Genomic DNA, 23,645 nt, shown 5'->3' with positions numbered 1-23,645 from the left:
ACCCAAAGTTCATCTCCTTGCACCATCCCTGCAGCCAGTCGTTTGCCCTCTGGATGCGATCCTCCCTGGCACTGCCCTTGCCCCTTACTGGGAGGATCGAGGAGAAGACCACCTGCACATCCATCCTCTTCAGCTTTTCACCCAGGGCTCTGAAGTCTTCAGGTATGCTCTCCGGGGTGCTCCTGGCGGTGTCGTTGATTCCAACGTGGATGAGAATCATGGGGAAGTGGTCACGGGGCTTGATGAGTCTGTCCAGGCAAGTGCTTACATCCCGGATCCTGGCCCCTGGCAAACAGCAGACCTCTCTTGATTGCAGGTCTGATCTACAAATTGGACCCTCGGTGCCCCTCAGCAGCGAATCCCCGATGACCACCACTCTGCGCTTCTTAGGGGTGGGCCGATCTGTTGACTTCGGAACTGGAACTGTCTGCTGAACAACTTCCTGTTCCTCGTTGTCAGGACCTTCCTGTAGCAACTGGTATCTGTTCCTCAGGGTGATTTGTGGTGTCGATGTAGAGCTGCCCTGTATGTGAGAGAAAGAGACAGAATAAGGTCTTCTGCGTTTTCCTGTGGAGGAAGTCACCAGCTGCCAGGAATCAGCGTCCCCAGCCATTTCCTGTATTCCGATGGTTGGTCTCAAGTTTGCAGGTTTGGATGCTTTAGGTGTCTCTAGGATGGTCTTGTCAGGTTCCTGTTCGGCGATCTGAGACAACTCCTGGATGACTCCATCGATGAAGGTCTCGTCGTCTCGGATACATCTTAAGCGCTGAACCTCCTCTCTCAGGCTCCTCAGCTCTAGCAAAAGGCTTTCATCTGGCTGATCCATTTCTTCCATCTGTGTGGAGACTGTAGATATCTTTGAGGGGATGGCCTCGGTCTGTACAGAGACCTCTGCCCTCCGTCCTGGCTTCCCTTCCATCTGTACGAAGACCGTAGCCATCCCCTGGGTACTTTCGGTGACTGGACTGCCTGTCTTGATAGAAGTCTTGCTGCTTATAGTTCTACCTGCCATTTACAAAAGTTGGTTTGTTTGTTTTTATATTTGTTAGGATGGGGGCTGTTAGGTGTTGTCAGAAAGTGTTGAGGTTGGAGGGATAGAGGTAGCTAGTTAGTTCTTGGTCTGGGAGATAGAGTAGTATACGTCCAGCCACCTGATCGTCCAGATCGCTAAATTGTCCTTTATACCACATTTTCGTCCAACTTTTCGTCCAAGTCCAAAATGCCTAGAAACAGACCTTATGGAAGTGGGAGGGGTCTGCAAAGTGATGGACAGGACACCCAAACATGGCACCTAAACAGGGGGCTACCTTACAGGGCACTAATGTGAATTTATTAACTATTCCATCCCTTAAGGTCATCAATACAAGACGACAATTTATTTTTTTCTGTTACGGCACCTCAGTTATGGAACGCCCTTCCAATTTATTTAAGGGAAGAGAAGAATCTTGAGAAATTCAAAAGTAACTTAAAAACATTTCTCTTCAAAGACGCTTTTGATAATTGATGAAACTTACTGCAGTCTAGAATATTTTATTGTATTATATTACACTGTTTTTTTTGTTATTCATTTTGTATTCTCCCTTTTTTTGTTCTACTTTCCTATAATGATTTGTATTTCATCTCCCTTCCTTCCTTGTGTTTTTTAGTTTGTTGTCGTAAAATTTTTTTTTTTTTTTTAATTTTATATTGTTTGTTAATATGTATTGTTCTGTTTGTATTATTCCCCTGAAATTGTAATTTTAATTTGTTCATCGCTTTGAAATTTGACAAAGCGATTAATCAAAACAATTATTAAACTTGAAACTTGAACTTCACAAAAAGGGTGCCACATAATCATCTAACTACAGCTCCCTTATAGGTAATGGTGAGCTCCCGAAATCACCTCCAGAATCCCCTATACCTACCTATCTACCACCCCAATAACCCTTATGGCTGCAGGAGCCACTTATAGGGCAGTACAAAAGGGTTTGGTGTTTTTTTTAGGGGAGTGCACATGTTTCACCATCAAAGCAGTCATTACAGTTGCTCTCCATGAGTTCCTAACCCACCCCCAAGACCACTTAAGATGCCTCTGTGCAGTGCAACTAGGCTTTCCTATGCCAGGCTGCCAGGTGCTGATGTTCTGGAGGTAGAATTTAAAAAGTTCTGATTATGATGTTTATGGGGGGGGTCGGTGATCACTGGGGTAGTGTGTGGGGGTCTGTACTATGTGTTTGCAGTGCTTATCTGGTCACTTTAAGTTGGTTTTTGTGACTTAGACCATGTTTTAAATGATCTAAGTCGCAATGTCTAAGTTTCATCTATGCTGTGTTGTAAAACGTTCGGTTATACATAAGGTGACCATACGTCCCGTTTTCAACGGGATCGTCCCGTTATTGGACCGACCATCTCATTGTCCTCACCCACTGCTTCGGGATGCCAAAATGTCCCATTTTCAGGGACAGTGTCCCGAATCTGTGCGCAGGGACAAAGGACCGGCGATCGCTTCCCCTCCCTGCCACGCTAAAGCCTACCTCCCTCCCTCCAGCACCGATTCAACTCCCCCCCTCCCCGGTCCACCACAGCCACTGCTTCTTGACGCCCAGAAGCTTTCCTGATGTCAATTCTGACATTGGAGAGCAAGTTCCGGGCGATTGGCTGGCCCGGAATTCCTCTCCGACGTCAGAACTGACGTCAGGAAGAAGGCTTCTGGGCGGCAAGAAGCAGCGTCTACGACGGACCCGGGGGGGTTGAATCGATGCGGCAGGGAGGAAGGCAGGCAGGTAGGCTTAGGGGGATGGGATGGGACAAAGGCTGGAAGGCAGTGAGGGGGACATAGGAAGCAGGCACTTAGGACATGTGAAAGAGGCACTAGGGCAAGGGTAGGGAACTCCGGTTTTTGAGAGCCATATTCCAGTCAGGTTTTCAGGATTTCTCCAATGAATATGCATTGAAAGCAGTGCATGGAAATAGATCTCATGCATATTCATTGGGGAAATCCTGAAAACCCGACTGGAATACGGCTCTCGAGGACCGGAGTTCCCTACCCCTGCACTAGGGGCACTAAGGACATAGGAAGGAGGCACTGGGGGCACTAAGGACATGGAAAGGGGCACTAAGGACATAGGAAGGAGGCACTGAGGACACTAAGGATACAGGAGGGGGCACTAAGAACGTGGGAAGGGGCATTAAGGGCACTAAGGACATAGGAAGGAGACACTAGGGCAGGGGTGTCCAATGTCGGTCCTCGAGGGCCGCAATCCAGTCGGGTTTTCAGGATTTCCCCAATGAATATGCATGAGATCTATTAGCATACAATGAAAGCAGTGCATGCAAATAGACCTCATGTATATTCATTGGGGAAATCCTGAAAATCTGACTGGACTGCGGCCCTCGAAGACCGACATTGGACACTCCTGCACTAGGGGCACTAAGAACACAGGAGGGGGCACTAAAGACATTGGAAGGGGCACTAAGGACATAGGAAGAAGGCACTGATGGCACTAAGGACATAGGAAGGAGGCACTGGGGTTACTAAGGACATGGGAAGGGACACTAAGGACATGGGAAGAAGGCACTGACAGCACTAAGGACATAGGAAGGAGGCACTGAGGGCACTTAGGACATGGGAAGGGGCACTAAGAACATAGGAAGAAGGCACGGAGGGCACTAAGGACATAGGAAGGAAGGAGGGAGGGAATAGAAAGGGACAATTGTTGGGCCTGAGTGCAGAAAGAAAGAAATAAATGAAAGAAAGGATGCACAGTCAGAAGGAAACGCAACCAGAGACTCATGAAACCACTAGACAGCAAAGGTAGGAAAAATGATTTTATTTTCAATTTAGTGATCAAAATGTGTCAGTTTTGAGAATTTATATCTGCTGTCTATATTTTGTACTCTATTTGTCTATTTTTCTACAGTTACTGAGGTGACATTGTATATTTTAAAGTCATTTGCCTTGACATCTTTGAAAACCCCCTAAATATAAATGATAATTAATATTTCCTCTACGTATAGTGTGCTTTGTGGGGGGTGTTAATTTTGTGGTTACCGTTATGAATTAATAAGATATTATGTGTACATGAAAAATGAATGGAATAAATTGGGTGGCGGGACTAACAATTATTAGATGTCCCGTTTTGATGAAAAAAATAAATGGTCACGTTAGTTATACATGCAGTACGACTAAGTCTAAGCCGGCCCATGTCACAGTGGCACTGTGAAGGCCTAGGTCGTTTTTAAATACCTCCAAAACCAGGTTTTATTATCGGCACTTGGACATATTTTGACAATGTTCATCCAAGTGCCGACTTAGGCCTTTTTTGGACGTTTTTCACTTTCGATTATGAGCCCCTTAATATTTTCTAACTCCAGTTTAGCATGTACACCAAAACAGCAGTACAGACTAACATTTTAGGAAATAATTTTATAAATGGGCATCTGAGTACTGTTGAAAAAGGAATCTATTTACCGTATTTTCACGCATATAACACGCGCGTTATACGCGTTTTTACCTACCGCGCATACCCCTCGCGCGTTATACGCGTGAGCGCGGTATACAAAATTTTTTTTACATAGTTCCCACCCCGCCCGACGCCCGATTCACCCCCCCCAGCAGGACCGCTCGCACCCCCACCCCGAACGACCACTCACACGCGCTCCCACCCGCACCCGCATCCACGATCGGAGCAAGAGGGAGCCCAAGCCCTCTTGCCCGGCCGACTCCCCAACTCCCCGACAATATCGGGCCAGGAGGGAGCCCAAACCCTCCTGGCCACGGCGACCCCCTACCCCCACCCCGCACTACATTACGGGCAGGAGGGATCCCAGGCCCTCCTGCCCTCGACGCAAACCCCCCTCCCTCCAACGACCGCCCCCCCCAAGAACCTCCGACCGCCCCCCCAGCCGACCCGCGACCCCCCTGGCTGACCCCCACGACACCCCCACCCCCCTTCCCCGTACCTTTGGTAGTTGGCCGGACAGACGGGAGCCAAACCCGCCTGTCCGGCAGGCAGCCAACGACGGAATGAGGCCGGATTGGCCCATCCGTCCCAAAGCTCCGCCTACTGGTTGGGCCTAAGGCGCGTGGGCCAATCAGAATAGGCCCTGGAGCCTTAGGTCCCACCTGGGGGCGCGGCCTGAGGCACATGGGCCCAACCCGACCATGTGCCTCAGACCATTGTGCATGCTTACAGAGCTGGGAGCAGGGCAGGGCGGGCGAAAGGAGAGTCGGGACAGCGCACGGAGAGGCGGGGCAGTGCACGGAAAGTCATGGCGGGTGAACGGAGAGTCGGGACAGCGCACGGAGAGTCGGGGCAGTGCACGGAAAGTCAGGGCGGGTGAACGGAGAGTCGGGACAGCGCACGGAGAGGCGGGGCAGTGCACGGAAAGTCAGGGAGGGTGAACGGAGAGTCGGGACAGCGCACGGAGAGTCGGGGCAGTGCACGGAAAGTCAGGGAGGTGAACGGAGAGTCGGGACAGCGCACGGAGAGGCGGGGCAGTGCACGGAAAGTCAGGGAGGGTGAACGGATAGTCGGGACAGCGCACGGAGAGTCGGGGAGGGCGAAAGGAGAGTCGGGGTGGCCAGAGGAGAGTCGGGGCGGGCGAAAGGACAGTCGGGCTGCATGCGCGGTATACCTGTGAGCGCGGTATACAAAAATTTTTGTACATAAAATCGTGGTTTCTGCGCGCTATACCCGTGTGCGCGTTTTACACGGGTGCGCGTTATCTGCGTGAAAATACAGTAAACCCATATTATAAAGAAAATATAAGCAACTAGAATCAGACCAAGTAACATTCATATTCTGTAATGTGCTAAAATGTGCTGTAATGTGCTTAGCATGTAATTACAAGGGGAATATTCATAGAGGAGGAACATAGGCATGACCAACATTTATGTGGGCAAATAACACAAAATAGAGGCAAAGATCTACCACAGAATGCACACTAAGCCAAAAAGCAGATCAGTCCAAAACTGATCTGCTTTTTGTTTTAATCATTTATGTTGGCAGCTTGCAGAATATTGTAAGTCGCGTTCATAATTGTCGCAGTTAGGTGCACTCATTTAAGCCAGCAATAGATCTGGGGGAAATTTATGCACCTACATTTACCAGGAAAACAGGAGATACCAACTTCCCCCAAAACTTGGAAAGTGGAGAACAAACAGCGAAGGAGACTCTGGTGTTCTATGCCTTTTAGTGTAAGTCAAGACTCCAATGCCTTTTACTGTATGCCAGTCTTGACATACACTAAAAGGCATTGAACACCAGAGTCTCCTTCGCTGTTTGTTCTCCACCATGCACCTACATTTAGCCATGCCAAATGCCAGTTTGCATTAGTAATAGGCTCACTACACTTGGGAATGTGGCATCTAAATTTTGGCAGCCAGTTGTAGAATTATCTCCTGTATGTGTAAATACATTTTATAGAGTATGCACATATACCATAATTCTACTGCAGCTTCACCTGAACTATGCCCCTGGGAATGACTACGCCCAGTCTGCATAAAATATGTGCTGATTTCAGCATACCTAGTTTTTACACACACATGCAGGTCACAGCTTTTATAAGAGCCTGCTTCCATTGGTAAAACATGCTGCAAATGCTTTCTAAAATTATCCCCTTACTGCAAGGCCCCTTAATAGTATTTATGTGGAATCATAAAGTAACTACAGCAAAGTTATTTCTTTGTTTTATGATGAACATAAAATTCTTAAATGAGTATCATTTACTTCAAATTAGTACTTTTCATAAACACTCTTGGCATTTACGCATACATATGTACTTTGTCTTGCCTAGTGTCATGGAATATCCCAGAGGGCACGTATGCCATATAATGCAGTGTACCTGGAGAGGTTAAGCCCAGGTAGGGCAGAGCAATGTGGGGACCAGGCATGATCAGGAACCAGCAAAGCTCTAGGTAATAACAGGACTGGAGCAGGAGCCATGAATTCACAAGATAAACCAGTCACAGCACAGGAACTAGACTAGGAATTAAGACAAGAATAAGGAGAGGAGGAACCAGATAAGTGAATCCACGAGTCAATCGCCACTTGATGTGTTACACCAGCATCTTTATGCGCCCTCACTGTTCTAAACTCCCTCCTTATGTCTAAACACTCCACTCCAGGAGGAAACACATCTTCAAATGCCCCTTGGTCAGAGCCTCCAACTAGAAAGTGCCAGACAAAGGTCATACTCTCACTTCTTACCAAAGTACTGGAATCAGCTGCCTCCTAACATCAGATCCCTTGAAGGACCTTTGAGCTTTAGAAAAGCAATAAAAACCTACCATATATACTTGAATATAAGTTGATCCAAATACAAGTCGAGACCCCTTCCCCCCCCCAAAAGGAGAAAAAATGGTTGACTCAAATATAAGTCGAACGGCTTAATGTTCAAGTGCTCTGCCCTATCAGGATCTGCACCCAGTCCCCTCCCTGCCACGCTCTGCACCCAGCCCCCTTCTCTCCCTCCCCTGTCAGGCACTGCACCCAGCATCCTTCCCTCCCTCTCCGATCAGGCTCTGCACCCAGCCCCTTCCTTCTCACCCTCCCCAGTCTGACACTGTACCCAGCACCTTTCCTACCTTCCTTCCCGTCAGGCTCTGCACCCAGCACCCTTCCTTCCCCTGTCAAGCTCTGCACCCTCCCTCCCTCCCAGGCTCTGCCCCCTGCCCCCTCCCTGCCCGCTGCACCTCTGGATCGGCAGAGAAGATACAACGGGCAGGGAGGGTGCAGGGTGCAGAGCCTGGCAGCGGCCTGCAATAATTCTGGAAGGGGGCGTTGGCTTGAATATAAACTGGAACCTCCATGTTTGGGCCAATTTTTTGGCAGGAGCCAGTAAGGAAGCTCCTCAGCGCCGACCAGCAGCATAAAATTGCACTCCTGCTCATACTGCTCGATGGCTGAAGAAACCCAATCTGTTAGCAGCGGGGTAGGAGCTCAGAAAACTTGCTCCTGCCCGCTGCACCTTTGGATCGGCAGAGAAAGTTCAACGGGCAGGGAGGGTGCAGAACCCTGCAATAATTCTGGGAAGGGGCGTTGGCTCGAATATAAACCGGGACTCCCATTTTTGGGTCAATTTTTTGGCCCCAAAATCCCGGTTTACATTAGAGTATATGCGGTACCTCTTCATCTGACTCCTCAGGACAAGCTCCCATTCAGACTGTTAACTCCCAAACCACCACATTCTTAATAGATGTTCAACTGACTCCCTGTTCACACACTAACTCGCTCCCTGTGCATGCTTCAGGCTCCAAGTGTCTGTTAATCCAGAACAAATGAACTAGACACATCTCGCTGTACCCTATTGCCTTCATCTTATGTTCTTTGTTGTTAATTACGTGTCTTGTTTACTAATGAGATACGTGTATGTTACCATGTAACCCATTCTAGTTTCCTTGGCGAGGACAGGATATAAATCAAACTAACTAAATAAATGAATATATTGAGCCATTAATGGAAGCATGTTGATCGCTGGTCCAATGGGAAATTCTAGAGGTGTGCCTTCCTTACTGATTCTGAGAGGATCTCTTGCTGCTCCCTTGAGTGTGAAACTCTTACGGCACAGCAGTTGGTCTCTAGGTTCAGCTTACATTGACCCTGATATTTTGCTCATAAATTATGGGCCAGATATTCAAGAGTATTTAGCCTTATGGAGCAATTCTATAAGTGCTCTAACTTAGTATATACCGTTATGCTTTTACTCTATGCAGGCAAGTAAACACCTATTTTTCTGTATAGATCACTCCTGCCCCTAAAGCCCGCTAGACCACCAGGTAAGGAGTAATCTGTGAAATGCTGAAGGCGGGAAGGTCCTAAACTATGCTTCCCCCCCAAAAAAAAAAATTGCAGATAATTGAAACCGTGAACCCTGAAACCGCGAATAGGGAGGGGAAGTATATTCTATAAAATTTAAGCACACTTTATAGAATTGCCCCTAGCAGTGCCTGAATCGGACTTAGGTGTCGAAAGGCATCCTAACATTAGGCACAACCTATTTATGCCAGGGTTTTCTCTGTCTAAATGAGTCCAAAACAGGTGCCTATGCGACAAAGACACCTGTTCTCTGCCCACTAACCACATCTACTTTTTGGTAGGCGCCTTGCACTAGACTCTTATCTCAAAGTGGTAGGTGCATGTCATCCAGTTAAGTGCAATTTACGTCAATTATGTGGTGATAACTTTTTATTTTTAACAAGTAAGCCTTTTAAATAATTAACCCCCCTCCTTTACAAAGCTGCGCTACTGTTTTTAGCATCGGCTGCCGCAGTGACAGCTCCAATGCTAAAAATGCTAGTGCAGCTTTGTTAAGGAAGGGGTAAGTTAGGTGCCTAAATCAGCTAGGCATGCCAATCTTGGTGCCTAACTTTAAGCGTCATTTATAGAATTGGGACCAAAATAAATGGTAAGCTAGTATTGTATAAAGGTCATTCAGCGCAGAGTGCCCTTTACAAAATACTAGCTTACCATGAATCAATTTGGCACTTGTCTATGGGCACCATTTACTGAATCTAGCCTTCTTTGTGAATTTTCAGCAGTGATATACGGATAATTCATCTGAAAATTCTTGTAGACCACCTCAGCACTGTTTGGCTCGTGGCAGAGTGGTCTGAGAATGGGGTATGGGTGATCTGCCTAAGTTAATGGATACTGGCAATATTCAGTCACCATCTATATAGCTCTACTAGAGGTACATCTTGCATCAAAATTATTCTTTATTACAACATTTCTTATTATTCAAAAATAATTATACTTTATATACATACATATAAAACCAATAAAAATCTCACACTCCCATGGAACCCTCTCTCCTCACCACTGTCATCAAAAAATATCAATGTTCGCTGTAAAAGCCTGCTCTAAATCTCAGTCCATGTTTCCAAATTCCTCCTCTCCAAATCGTTTGGCAATCTTGCTTCAACAAGTCTCACTCCAAATAGTCAGTCCAAATGGTTTAGATTTTAAACAGTCCAGCCCGACACAGAACTCTATTTCGCAGTCAAGCGTCTTCAGGAGCCGCGGCTGGCGAGGACTCCCAAATCAGACATCAAACCTCACGTCTCATTTTACAACCGCTAGGTAGATATACCACAATTGGGACTTCCATTCAGTCACCAACCATGGTTAAGGAACATGGCTGTCCTACGTGTTTGTGTAGAACTATATGGATAGTGGCTGAGAATTGCTTGCCACTGTATACCATTACCCATAGTATATTCAGCATTACTACTTCTGCAAATACTGGTAGGATGCAACAGAAGTTATTCTAAATTAATTGGCTTAAAATGAAATTATGTTTCATATTTTAACTTCAGCAGCTGTTGCATGTGGCAGATTCTGGTGCTTCTTAGGGCTTGCTAGGACTTACAAATGATAAGGTGATATGAGCGTTCTATTTAGTAAATCAGTGTACGCAGCTTTTCTTAGATTTTCTTTTTTTTTTTTTTGTAGAGCATAATAATTAGGGCATACATTCCAAGAGAGAAAGCATTTAAAAGATAAAAGACTTATTTAAAAATGATTCTACCAATACAATTCTTTTGTAATTATACCTTTAACAGAAATGGTGATGGGAGAACCATCTACTTAAGAAAAATTAGTAGTCTCATTCGGAGGACGAAGGTACCTCAGGAGACCTTCTTTTGTAATTATTCAAGTGCCTTAAGCAGGAACCTCATTCAAAATGCTGTTCATAGTGCTGATGCATTGGAAGCCTACTTAGCTTATTATGAGCAATGCTGGGTATTTTAATTAAAAAGACTGCACAGTTTGTTTGTGGTGGTGTTTTTCATGCAGCCTTGAGACAAGTGAGGTTGGTGAAGATGCAATTTTAGTAAATGCATTGCCCACATGCACAGAAAATCTGCCTCCTACAGTCAGACCTGGTAGGCTTCTGAAATCTGCATATTATATGGCTTCAAAGCTGCACACCGGAGCTCATAAACACGGTGCGATTTTCACAGTGTTCTGCAGTTTGTAGGGGAAGAGGAATAGCATCCTGTCGCCTCATTTCTCGCGCTTACTTTATGAGAGAGCCTATTGTTCTACAAATAACCTTCATGATAAATAAAGTCTCACGGCTACATTTCTAGCAGTGCTTATATCAAAGCGCTACGAACTGTTTTAGAATATGCCCGGCAATCAACTCACAGCTGTACACCTTGGTGGGGAATCTCTGAGGAGACAACATTTGCTTAATTCAAACAACCATACGCTGCAAGAGTTCACAAATTTCAGCTGAGTTTAACTGTCACTAGCCCGAACACCTCTATTCCCAGGCAAACAGCAGCAGCAGCAGCTGGGTATGATTTCCTGCTGCCACTATCTGACATCCTTGCTGAATGTCTTTGCTTGCAGGATTTGATGCAAGATGACAGCTCCTCACACTTTGGTGTTCAGATCACCTCAAGTAGCTGAGACATCATTGAAAATGAGAGTGTTTCCAGAGCAAACTCCAAATTTAGGTTGACGGAGGTTATCCATGGGTTCCTTGATTCAACCTCCGTGACAGAATAGGCTTGCCAGGAAAGTTGAAAACAACAGCAGTGAGAAAGATTCCGCAGCAGCAAGTGATAGGAAATGATGTCAGCTTTACTTAAGGCATAAGAGAGCCTTAGAGTATACTTGGCTCAGTATGGCACCAGTATCTCTGTCAGCATCTCTGTTTTCTGTCACCACACACAACTCTAGGCCTGTCTGTGCTCCTGACAGTGTCTTTACATATCAGGTTATTGCCAACTCTGAAACTTACTCAGCACAGCATTATAACTCCTCAACCCCCCCCCCCCCCCCTTCTTTGAAGTCTGCCCTTGTGGCATTAATGCATTTGATGTCTATTTAAAACTGACGGTGAGTGCAGGATCTGTTTTCCTGTGAAGAGATCATTGACAGCATTAATACCTTATGTCCTTTGCTCATTTTCTAAGTGCTGACACCTAGCTGCAGTGTCTTGAATTCATCAAACAGCACTCTCAGCAGGATGCTTATAAACATCCTTGCCTCCAGTTGCCTAAAAAATAGGGCAGTTCTCACAGCACTTTTATCATGTCAGTGAAAGAAAGCCTCAATTCATAGTTGTTGGAAGAAAAAAAAAAAAAGAAATCTTAAATCCAGGAATAGTTAAACAGTATCTGCCTGAGAGAATTCCTTTGTTTTTTTCCTTATGGTTTAACGTTAATTTCCAGCAGTGCTTCTCAGCCCTCACTGCAGCCATACTTGACCAATCAGATTTTCTACAGTGAATATGCCTGAGAAATGTGTATATGTTGGAGACCCATAATATGTAAATCTATCTCATGCATATTCATTTTTAGTACTGCTGAAAACCCAATTGGTTAGGTGTACATTCAGGAAAGGGCTGAGGAGCTTTACATATAGGTATGCATAAAAGTGGAGTACATTTTCTTACAGACATAGAGGATAATTTTATAATAGGGCCACCTAATGCGTAGCAAATATGGGCATAAGTTAAACTAATTAAAAAAAAAAGACAAGATATGCACATACTTGCCCTTTTAATGATTATGCCACAGGAAATATATGCACACATTTATTCTTTCTGTGAGGCATGCACACATTTTCTAGTTTATTTTTCATGGTTTATATGTGTTTTAGAAAATGGACGAATAAATGCAAAACCCGTTCCTGGAAGCACCTCCACTCAGGTGATAAAAAAATGTATGCATATACAGTACATATACCCAGGGCCATATTATATTCAGGGGAGGGAGAGAAAAAGAAGCAAGATTGATAAAGAATGAAGATTAAGCAGGTGTTAAACAGTCATGGATTTGATATAACACTTTTCTGTAGTTTACATATATTGTATACAGGTACATTTTCTGTCCCTTGTGAATTCACAATCTAAGGCCCTCTTTTACTAGCCACGGTAGAGGTTTCTTCGGAGGCTTGGAGTGCTAAATGCTCTGACGCTGCTCCAACGTTCAAAGGAATAGTGCTTTCAGGCTGCAGTATAAACTTCTACTGCAGCTTAATAAAAGAGGGGGGGGGGGATGGGATCTTTATAAGGGCAATTCTATAAGTTGTTCTTTATAAGGGCAATTCTATAACTGGCTGTCACCTTTTCAAGACTTGTTTACATTTTAGTTTGAATTTTATATTTGTTTAAATTATTTTATTGTAATCCGCCTAAATATTTTTTGATAGGTAGATTATCTTAATAAAACTTGGAAACTTGGATTCACATGCTACTTGCATTTGTAAACGTACAGAATACCAGTGCTTTCACACTACACTAAGGGCTCCTTTTACTAAGGTGCGCTAGCGTTTTTAGCGCGCGCTAACCACGCACTAAACAAAAAATACTAATGCAAACTCTACGGAGGCGTTAACGTTTAGCACGTGCAGTATTGTAGCATGCGTTAAGCACGCGCTAAAACCACTAGCATGCCTTAGTAAAAGGAGCCCTAACCTTAAGACTTACTTTTTAACCCAGGAGTTTCAGGGTTGATATCTTGCTATTCCAAGGGATTGATAAGCAGTGCTTCCAGGTTTCTGGGGTACTCCTGCTTCGCTAAAGTACTTCATTTCATTTTAAAGTCTTCACGGATAAGGTTTTATTTATTTATTTTTATTCTTGTACTATTGAGTGAATACTGACCTGGACCCTTGAAGAAGGCTTTTTGCTGAACACAGACTGTGTAGGATACATATTACACTACATGTCAGTTATTCATGAAGTGGATTTTATTTTGGATTTGTAATTTTATCTAATAAATGCCTCATCAAGATCATTGTTTTCCACAGTCTGTTCTTCTTTTGTGTTCTAGGTTTCTTGGTTAATAAGAAGTTTGATTGTGTCTTATGTGAATGCGACTTTCCTGTAAACAATAGCATTCCTTTTTTTTCCCAATTGTACATGTCTGATTTTATTATGTAATATGAATTGCTTTACTTTATATGTTAAAAAAGTGATACAGCAAATTTAAATAAACAAAATATAACTGACAACAAAACAGGTAAGCGCATAAATGGCATAGTACATAAATGCAAGGAAGGTATTCACATGGGAGGAACATGATTGGAGATGCCACTTACATGCCACATACAGAAAACTCTAAGGTACTTGAACCCTTAGGGAGGAAGTTATCAAGGTGTGGTAAAAAGCGGGATTTTACTGCACTTTGATTTACCACAGAAGTCACCAACCTGTGGTATCTCATTACCACAGGATGCTGACTTCTGTTGTAAATGCATGCTGCTGCATCTGAGGTACCTCACAACCAGTACACAGTCCTGGTGCCAGGTTGCATCTTAAAGTGCCATGTTTGTGAAACTCAATATAAAATGAGGAAATCCCAGAGACCATAATCAAAAGAAAGTCATCACATACCTGTGAAAATGGTGGACCATTAAAGTAAAATTGAAATCTCCTAAAACAATGATAGGGGATAAAATAACATTAGTAGATAATAGCCCATTAGTAATAAGAGAAACATTCGATCTCAAAGAAAAAAGAAGACAATAAAGTAAATAAATATATATTCTGCTCTTTGTCTGTCATCACATGCTTTATGATGAAGTCCACTGATCATTTTAGTGACTGCCTCATGTCCAATTCCATTCAGCTTATATCCTTATAAAGCTATAGTCTCTAAAATTGCATACAGTATACTCCTCAGAGACTTATACATAAGTCCTACTAACTCCATTCTCCTGCTGACCATTCCTCTCCCCTATGTACCCAAGCATCATCCCATTTTTGTTGTTACATTTTCTACCTACTTCATATTAAACCCAGACAGGACTGGTGTTGGGGGGGGGAGGTACAAACAAGGCAGCTGCCCTGGGTCCCACCACTCCAGGGGGCCCCATGGTCTAGATATCTCTGCCCATTCTTCCTGTCACGTTCTCCCTATCTCTGCCCATTCTCCCCTCATCTTCTCAATCTTCTTTTTAGAGGAACTCCAACGCCACATCTATTCTCTCAAGATACCTGCACCTGCCACAAAGTTTTCCCACCCAGGAAACAGGAAATTACCACAGAGGGGGGTGAGTTACAGCAGAGGGAAAACTTCCTGGCAGCCACTGTGGGGCCCCTCTGAAAAGGGAGATTGATTTTTAAAGAAGACCGAGAAGGTGATGGGAAGGGAAATGGACTGTGGTGGGGAGAAGGAGAAGAAAACCCAACTGTGGGGCCCCCTGGAGCTGTTTTAAATTAGCCCAGGGGTGGGGGTGGTTAGGAATGAAAGAGAAACACCAGACCAGAGGTGAGGTGAGAAGGACCAGAAAAAAAATTATGAACCCAGAAATGGCAGGGGGGGGGGGGGTGAGGAGAGAAAGAGAGAGAGAAAGAGATGGTAGACAATGGGATGAAGGGAAAGATGCTGGATGGAAGGACAGTCTGGAAAAGTAAGAAATAAGAGCAGGGGATGAGAGGGAGGGAGATAAGGAGAAATGTTGGACCAGCAGGAGGGATCTAGGGAATGAGAGATACTGAATCATGGGGTAAGAGGAGGGAAGAACAGTAGGAAAGAAAGCGGGACCAATTTTGGACCATGTTGGGGAGGAGAGAGAGAGAGAGGAGGTGAGATGATGGAATGTGGGATTGGTCAGGAGGGAAGAAAGACGGGACAGGAAAAGATGGAGGAAAAAGGACAGGGAGATGTCAGGTCAAGAGGGGAAGAGGGAGAGAAGATGCTATGCTACAAAAATGGAGGGAGAGGATACACTGGAAATGCGGGATCATATGGGTGAAACTGAATGGGGGGCAAGGAGATGAATGAGAAGATAATAGTAAGCACAGAGGTAGAAATTAGTAATGAGGAATAGAAAAGAGGATAGTGAGTTGAAAGATGAAAGGAAAGACGAGGATGGGAAATGGGAGAGCTAGAGTATGAGAAAGGGAGATGGAAAGTTGTAGGTAGCTGAAAAGTAAAAAAGAAAAAGGGTAAAATTAGTGGACAGGGAGACAGCAAAGAAAAAAGGAAGGGAAGAGCTATACAGGAAAGAGAAGCATATCAGAGACAGATATAATGAGGGAATGAAACAAATCAGGAGAGAGGAAAGAGACAAATGGACAACAACCACTGGAAAGGGAACTATCAGAAGACAGAAGAAAGCAGATGAGACAAAATGGAACCAACATGATGGAAAAATAAAAATTCCAAACAACAAATATAGAACAAGTGTTTTATTTTGAATTTATTAACTGGGAATATGTTAGCTTGGGATATGTGCATTACAGATCTTTGTATTGTATTCAATGGCTTACCAGACAGCTGATGGAGGGGGGGAGGGAGGGAGAGGGAGAGGGGCAGTGACCTTGAACTCAAAGTGGATGGGTGGGCACCAAATTTTTTCCCTGCATTTCCCCTTGCCCCCTACCCAAAAGCAAAATATAAATACCTAAGCTGCTGAGGATCTCAAAGCCTTGCCAACTGAAAACCTCTTCTTCTAGTCCAGCAGCCAGAACTCTGCATGCTCTGCAGCTGGTGACAGCTCAAAGACATTGCCACTAGCTGCAGAGCTAGGAGATTAATGGCTGCCAGACCAGAGGAAGTGGTCTTCAAATTCCCACCAGCCATAGCAAGGGAGGTGGCTAATTTTTTTTGGGGGGGGAACCTGGGCTCATGGCACCCCTGTGTATTCAGTATAAAAAGAAGTGCATATCTGTTTTTATTTCTCTAGTGGTGGTGTACTTGTTGAGATTAATTTCTTGGGGTTCCCAGTTCAATTTCTGTTTGTGATTCCTTCTTCTGTATTTAGTAAAGGTCTGTCTATGTTTTGTGTGTGACAAAGTCATTTAAAGTTATATGTGGCAGTAATGACAGGTGGGGAGAATAGAGGGAAAGGGGAGGGAGGAGAGGAGATCAGGGGCTCACTCCTTAATTTCTGTCCTGGGCCCAAGCATGTCTAAAATTGATCCTGTCTCCAGATCATACACTTTGTGCACAGAAATACTTCGCTCTTTATACTGTACCATTTCATAAGAATAGCTACACTGGGTCAGACCAATAGTCCATCTAGTCCAGTATCCAGTTTCTACAGTGGCCAATCCAGATCACAAGTACCTGGCAGAAACCCAAATAGGAGCAACATGTCATGCCACTGATCCCAAGGCAAGAAGTGACTTCCCCTTTGTGTGTCTCAATAACAGACTGTGGACCTTTCCTCTAGGAACTTGTCTAAACCTTTTGTAAACCCATCTATGTTAACCACTGTTACCACATTCTCTGGCATCAAGTTCCAGAGCTTAACTATTCTTTGAGAGAAAAAATACTTCCTCCTACTTGCTTTTCCATGATCATCTTCCTTCCCCGCAGCTATTTTATTTTAATTATAAACCACAAAGAAACTTAATTGTGTGTTACCTTGTGTTATATCAAGTTAATAAGTGATGATGATGGTAATTGTCCCTTATATATATGAGATAGATTGATTGATTCAAGTTATAGTTCTCCCTGTCTCCTTGACTGCCACTAAATCCAAGTCAGTCTCTTCCATTAGGGTTTGGAGATTAATGAATTTATATTCCATACTATGCACAAAATTATACACTACTTTCTAGATTTTACCCATTTCTATATAAGTGTTTAATGTTTTACTTAACTAATGGCTTTGTCTACCCATCCACTATGAGCCTTCATCAATAGGAAAGCCACACCTTCAGCAGCCTTTGGAAAGTTGTCCCATGATCAGGAAGCTAAATCCCTTTTACTAACACCATCCATGAATCCATGCATTCATCTTCAAAATGCAAACTCTCTAAACATCAAAGTGCAGACAATGGATCAAGGGTGGTCTTAAGGGATGGCAGTCCTAGTCATGGCCAGAGGGCCTTGCAGTTATTAAAAATGTATAATGACTTACTACCAGTTTGAAAAATATTAAATAATTTATACAAATTCTTCATTCTGTATGAGTTTGCCATCTATTGGCTTTGGTCCTTGTCTGCAGCTGCACATTGTTCTATGATTATAATCATGCTTACAGTATGTGTACAAATCGAAAAAACAGACTGGCTGCATTTGTTAGTTTGGGTTATTATCAATTTGATCAGAAAAAGTTTGAAAGTGAACAGGCTTAAAATAGATTCATTCTTCTATAATCAGACCCATGTGCAGAGCTAGTTATTGTAAACCACCTTAAAATTTGTATGAAAAGCAGTATTTTATTCACAATTTACAATACCTTGCTTGGTGCTGATTACTATCAAGATTGTATTGCTACTCATCGGGATGGGGGAACAGATGGAGGGAGAGATGATGGACAATGGAAGGAAAGACGGGAAGAGAGAGAGAATGAATCTCAGGAAAGAAGTAGATATAGGGGAATTCATCACCTGGCGCTATCTCATTAGCACACACTAAGCGCTAAAGACACCCATAGGAATATAATGGATATCTTATGCATATAAGATGTGTTCATGTGATTAGCGCACACTAATGTGGTTAGCTCCTGTAAAAGAGTCAGTAATGATGTCATTATGTCAATGGGCAGCAGAGGGCTCTGGTCCAGTGTTGCAGAAACTACAGTTCCCAGGATGCACTGGGCTCAGAACTCCTTTTTCCCTAGACATCAGTAGAGGTGTGGGAAAAGGACTGATGCCTGTAACTGCTTGGCTGAGGTAAGCCAAGCTGTTTGTAAAGTGTTTTGGTATGAACTGATGTTTGGTCCCAACCTTTCCTTAGAACATAAGAATAGCCTTACTGGGTCAGACCAATGGTCCATCTAGCCCAGTAGCCCATCCTCACCAATCAGGTCACTAGTACTTGGCAAAAACCCAAAGTGTAGCAACATTCCAAGCTACCCATCCAGGGCAAGCAGTGGCTTTCCCCATGCCTGGCTTAGTAACACACTATGGACTTTTCCTCCAGGAAATTGTCCAAACCTTTCTTAAAACCAGCTGTGCTATCCACTCTTACCACAACCTCTGGCAATGTGTTCCAGAGCTTAACTATTCTCTGAGTAATGGGGCGGGGATGGGTGGAACTGAGCGGGCCTGGGGGGTGGGTCTAGGAGGTCCAGATTTTCCAAATGGAAAATCTGTTAATCATAAACACAGGTTGAAACCTTAGTGTACTTTCTGGCCTATTTTAATTTATTAGGAATAGTGCAGTGTCTCACAATCTTTCTCGAGCCATCCGGAAGTGCGTGATGTCGCCGTGATAATGTCACGGGCATGTATAATGTAATCATGTTGATGTCGCTCATCAATAACAAAAAATAGGAGCACTATATTCATAAGAACACTTTATAAAGGGTCTAAGGGATCATGTTGACATCTGCACAAATGCAAAGGCCCTTCAAATGGGCCCTGTACTGGCAGTAGGGGGTGCCAGCAAGGAAAAGGGCCAAAGAGAAGGAGAGGCATTGGCATCAGTTGATTGCCTACAGGACGTGCCTCTCGCTATGAGAGGCACATCCTGTAGGCAGTTACAAGCACCTCTCCTCCTCCCCAGTGTGTCGCAGCACTCCTGAAATCTCAGGAGGCACACTGGTGTACTGTGGCACACAGTTTGTGATACACTGGAATAGTGGGTCAATAATGTAGCTTGGTGAGTTTTGTAGCCAAAGAATTGCTCTTTCAGATGGTGCAAGAAAGAAGGAGATTGGAGGATGTACAGTTGTGATGTATGACATTAAATGTAGCTAAAAGTTTGCATAACATGTTTTCATCAATCTTAATAAAGATTTATCTCAGACAAGAAAAGCGTAGTGTGCCTAAAAGTTTAACGGAGTTTAATCTTTTCCAGTTCCTAAAATCTGAGCCCTATTGTACTTTCTGTTCATGAGCTATTTATTGTATGTTGTCTCAAATATTTGTCTGTGCATTCCACAAGATTTTTCATCAACTTTGTGGTTCTCCAGTGATACACCAAAGCATGCATTAATGATCTGAGTGGTATATTTGGATTCAGCACAAACAGTTGTACTAGAAATTTGACTCTTAGCTTGGTTGAGCAACTGTCCTTTCCATAACATGAACCCAAATTTGCCGTTTTGATACTATCTTCCAATGAAGTGATCCCAATAACGAGGCCCTTAACTTTGGAAGAAGTTTAGATCCAGCTCTAAGACTATGCACATATTCATTGTATGTCCTATTGTACTTCCACTAAAAATTTCAACAACTTTTGAGATGGTCAGTGGGGAATCCTAGATCACTTAACATGGAATAACCCATATAAGGATTTTGCATGTGCTAATTCCATTAGTGTACTCGAGTAAAGCCCCAAGTGACTTGCCAGAGTCACAAGGAGTTGCAGTGGGAAATAAATAAATAATACAGCTTTAATCAAAATGCAGCTCTAATTTTATATACATTTAAACTCCCCCCCCCCCAATTTACGAAGCTGTGTTAGACCTTTTTTTATTGCCAGCTGTGGTGGTATTAGTTTCGAAGCTCATAGGAATTCTATGAGCGTCGGAGCTAATACTGCTGTGGCCAGCAATAAAAAAGCCTAATGCGGATTCATAAAAGGGGGGATTATTAGGACTACATTTCAATTAAATATTTTGTCAAAAAATATATATATATACTAGATCGATAGATATATAGATATATATATAGAGAGAGAGAGAGATGGATGATGTTTAGCTTCTTGACAATATGAACTCTTATTGATCATTCATTTTGATGCTTAATCATATTTTCATAGTTTTATATTACAAATTTCTAAACTTGCATCAACTCATTTGTAATCTAAAGAAATTCAAACTCCTGTAATGCTATCCCTGAGTCGAAAGTTAGGAGTAACATTTCTTCAGAACAAGAAACAGGGAACCAACATATCTGTGTATTGTGAAGACAGTTTGATAGAGCAGAATTTAGACAAGCCAAACAGGCACCACCAAAATGACTTCAGCAACCAGAAGGGATAGGGTCAAATCTAAATTTATTTCATATCATTTAAAAATCTTGGCCAGCAAACAATAGTTCCACAACCAAATTCAAGCAGGATCATTTCTTTCTGATGGTTTTACAAGAGTTTGTCTGTCTCATTTTTTCCCTCTTTGCTGTATGGATGGTTTCTCTGTGGGGGATATGTGCAGGGGAAAATACATTAAGCTAAACTAAAATTTTCCTTGATGAAAAGGTTTGGCATATCAATTAAGTTATATTTCTTCTCTAATTCACTTGCTAATATAAAATATAAAACAGGTTATTCTTGACATCAAAGTAGCAATACCACAAAATGGATCCAGTTGTTTTTAACTTACATGACTCATCTGATGATATACCATCCTCAGCTGACTTTGTTCTAAGCTGTTCCAACATTTTGGACCATTTTAAAAAGATTTTAAAAGTTTGAAAGTGAACAGGCTTAAAACAGATCTGCTGTTCTACAGTCAGTTCTTCAAATAGTGATAAACCTTTATTTGTTTGCTTTATTATCAAATGCCAGTCTTGGTTAAGTATACTGTAGAACAGTGTCCCACAAAGCTTTTTTTTTTTTTTGCTCCGGCACACTAACAGAGCAAAATGTTTTTTCTGTAGCACACCCCCATATGAACCTCGTCTCGTTTTCCCTGAACTCGGGGCTGTGTCTGGAGGGCGTCTGAGCATGTGCAGACGTCAACGTGATGACATCACACACATGCGCATGTCATCGCGTCGACGTTCATGCACGCTCTGGTGAAGAATAAGGAGTGATGTGATCATTTTGCAACATAGTGTGTTCTGCTATGTTCTGGCCATCTCCTTCTTATGCCCTTCTCATCACTTTGTTTTAGGGATGTTCATTTGTTAGGGCATTAAAAATGTTGGGGCCATTTTACAAAACCATGTTAGGCCCACAATGTGCATTTAGCACCAGAATATGGGCTTTGGCAAAACATTGTTAAAGCATTGTTAAAGCATTTTACGATATTGTCCCCTTTTCTGCTAACTGCACATTAACTATTTTTGAAAATATATTTTGGAGGTGTCTCATTGCCAGAAAATGGCCTTGGAAGCATTAATCAGTTAATGCATTCAGATTACCATGTACTAACTAGCTAACACAGAATTAACTGTTAACTGGGAGCACCACTCATGTTCTGTCCATGTATATGCCATCTTGCATTTACAGCATTATAAGGTGTTTTTATTGAGCTAGCACATGCTTACCGTGGCTTAAAATAGCTTACTGCTGGATACACTGAGGTATCTTGTGGTAAATTCTAAATTTGCATATACTAAGGACCTGATTTTCTGTGAATCCTGATCTTAAGCATCTTACCACCATCTGGCAGCTAATCGGGATGAATATTTTCTAAAAAAAAAAAACCCCAAAAACCCCCCAACCCTCAGGCAAGGAAAGACACCTACGTTGTCTGTTGTGCATCTACAGAGATGCATAGGGGTACTTATGGATACCTAAAGCATGATATGGGTTTGGTTTCCCACAGAAGTGGCTTTGGGCGTCAGTGAGCATCCCCCAACGTCTCTGTAGGCATGAGGCAGACACTTTAAATGTAAACCTGTAAAATGCTGGCCTACGTTTAAGGCGACTGTCAGGAAAACTAGCCTTGATCCTCTAAAGCAGTGGTTCCCAACCCTGTCCTGGAGGACCACCAGGCCAGTTGGGTTTTTGCGATAGCCCTAATGAATATGCATGGGGAAGATCTGCATGCCTGTCGCCTCCATTAGATGCAAATCTCTCTCATGCATATTCATTAGGGCTATTCCAAAAACCCGACTGGCCTCGTGGATGGACCATTCGGGTCTTTATATGCCATCATCTACTATGTTACTAGGTTACTATGTGGTCCTCCAGGACAGGATTGGGAACCACTGCTCTAAAGGATGCCAATGCGTGAATCATGCCCTGTGTACTAAAAAAAAATATTTTAATGGAAGGGGCATGTCGGGGGCAGAGAGTGGGAATTCCTGTGCTAATCAGTTAGTGCAGGATTAGTGTGTGAGCCCTTATCATCTACAAACTAGGGGCTCCTTTTACTAAGGTGTGCTAGCGGTTTTAGCGCGCACGGCAATGCAGCGCGCGCTAAAAACCCTAGCGCACCTTAGTAAAAGGAGCCCTAGGTATCAGTAAGTGCTCATCAACTATATATCTATAAGATCTGAGATGCTTCCTTCCTGTTTTATTTATCTTCTTTTCTTTTATATATAATTCATACCATTCACTTCTCAGGCACTTTAGCTTATATTGTGATCCCTATTTTTGACAGATAGGGAATTCTATGTGCCTTAATACCACATGAGAAAAACAAAAAAAGACTGTGGATGAGATGTTCTGTAAATGATTTATTATTTTTCACAATAAAATCAGCAAAATACAAATGTAAATAGTCCAACCGAACTCTACACGGTCCGTGTTTCGGCGAACATGCCTTCCTCAGGGGTTCAATTGATGTTAAAACACAAAAATAATACTACTAATAAAAAGGACTTAAGGCAAGTGGTTCTATTAATTTCCAATGTTAATATTTTTCTTCTTCCTTGTACCCATTGAACCGAAAGGCATTTTGCGTTATATAAATAAAGAATTATTATGTTATGTTATATATGTATGTATGTGTGTATAATATCACATGGCCATCTATTTTTTTTTTAATTGAAAATTGGGCCATTTTACTGCTGTGGTAAAAATGGCCTTAGCATGCAGGAAAACCCATGTAAGGGCATGCTGAGGTCATTTTTTAACACAGCTTAGTTAAAGGACCCCTTTGTAATTGTTTACAGAATATTGCTGCTTA

General features: G+C 43.0%; 1 protein-coding gene across 7 annotated transcripts in view; it reads left to right on the top strand.

The window, feature by feature from the left end:
• LRMDA (leucine rich melanocyte differentiation associated) overlaps positions 1-23,645 on the top strand; it is a 1,649,176-nt gene that overhangs the window by 1,623,181 nt on the left and 2,350 nt on the right. The gene's annotated exons all lie outside the window — the stretch shown is intronic.

Source organism: Geotrypetes seraphini, chromosome 4 (assembly GCF_902459505.1).
Source record: "Geotrypetes seraphini chromosome 4, aGeoSer1.1, whole genome shotgun sequence".
Taxonomy (NCBI): domain Eukaryota; kingdom Metazoa; phylum Chordata; class Amphibia; order Gymnophiona; family Dermophiidae; genus Geotrypetes; species Geotrypetes seraphini.
The sequence above is the reverse complement of the archived record's forward strand: the minus strand, read 5'-3'. Positions and strand labels throughout refer to the sequence as shown.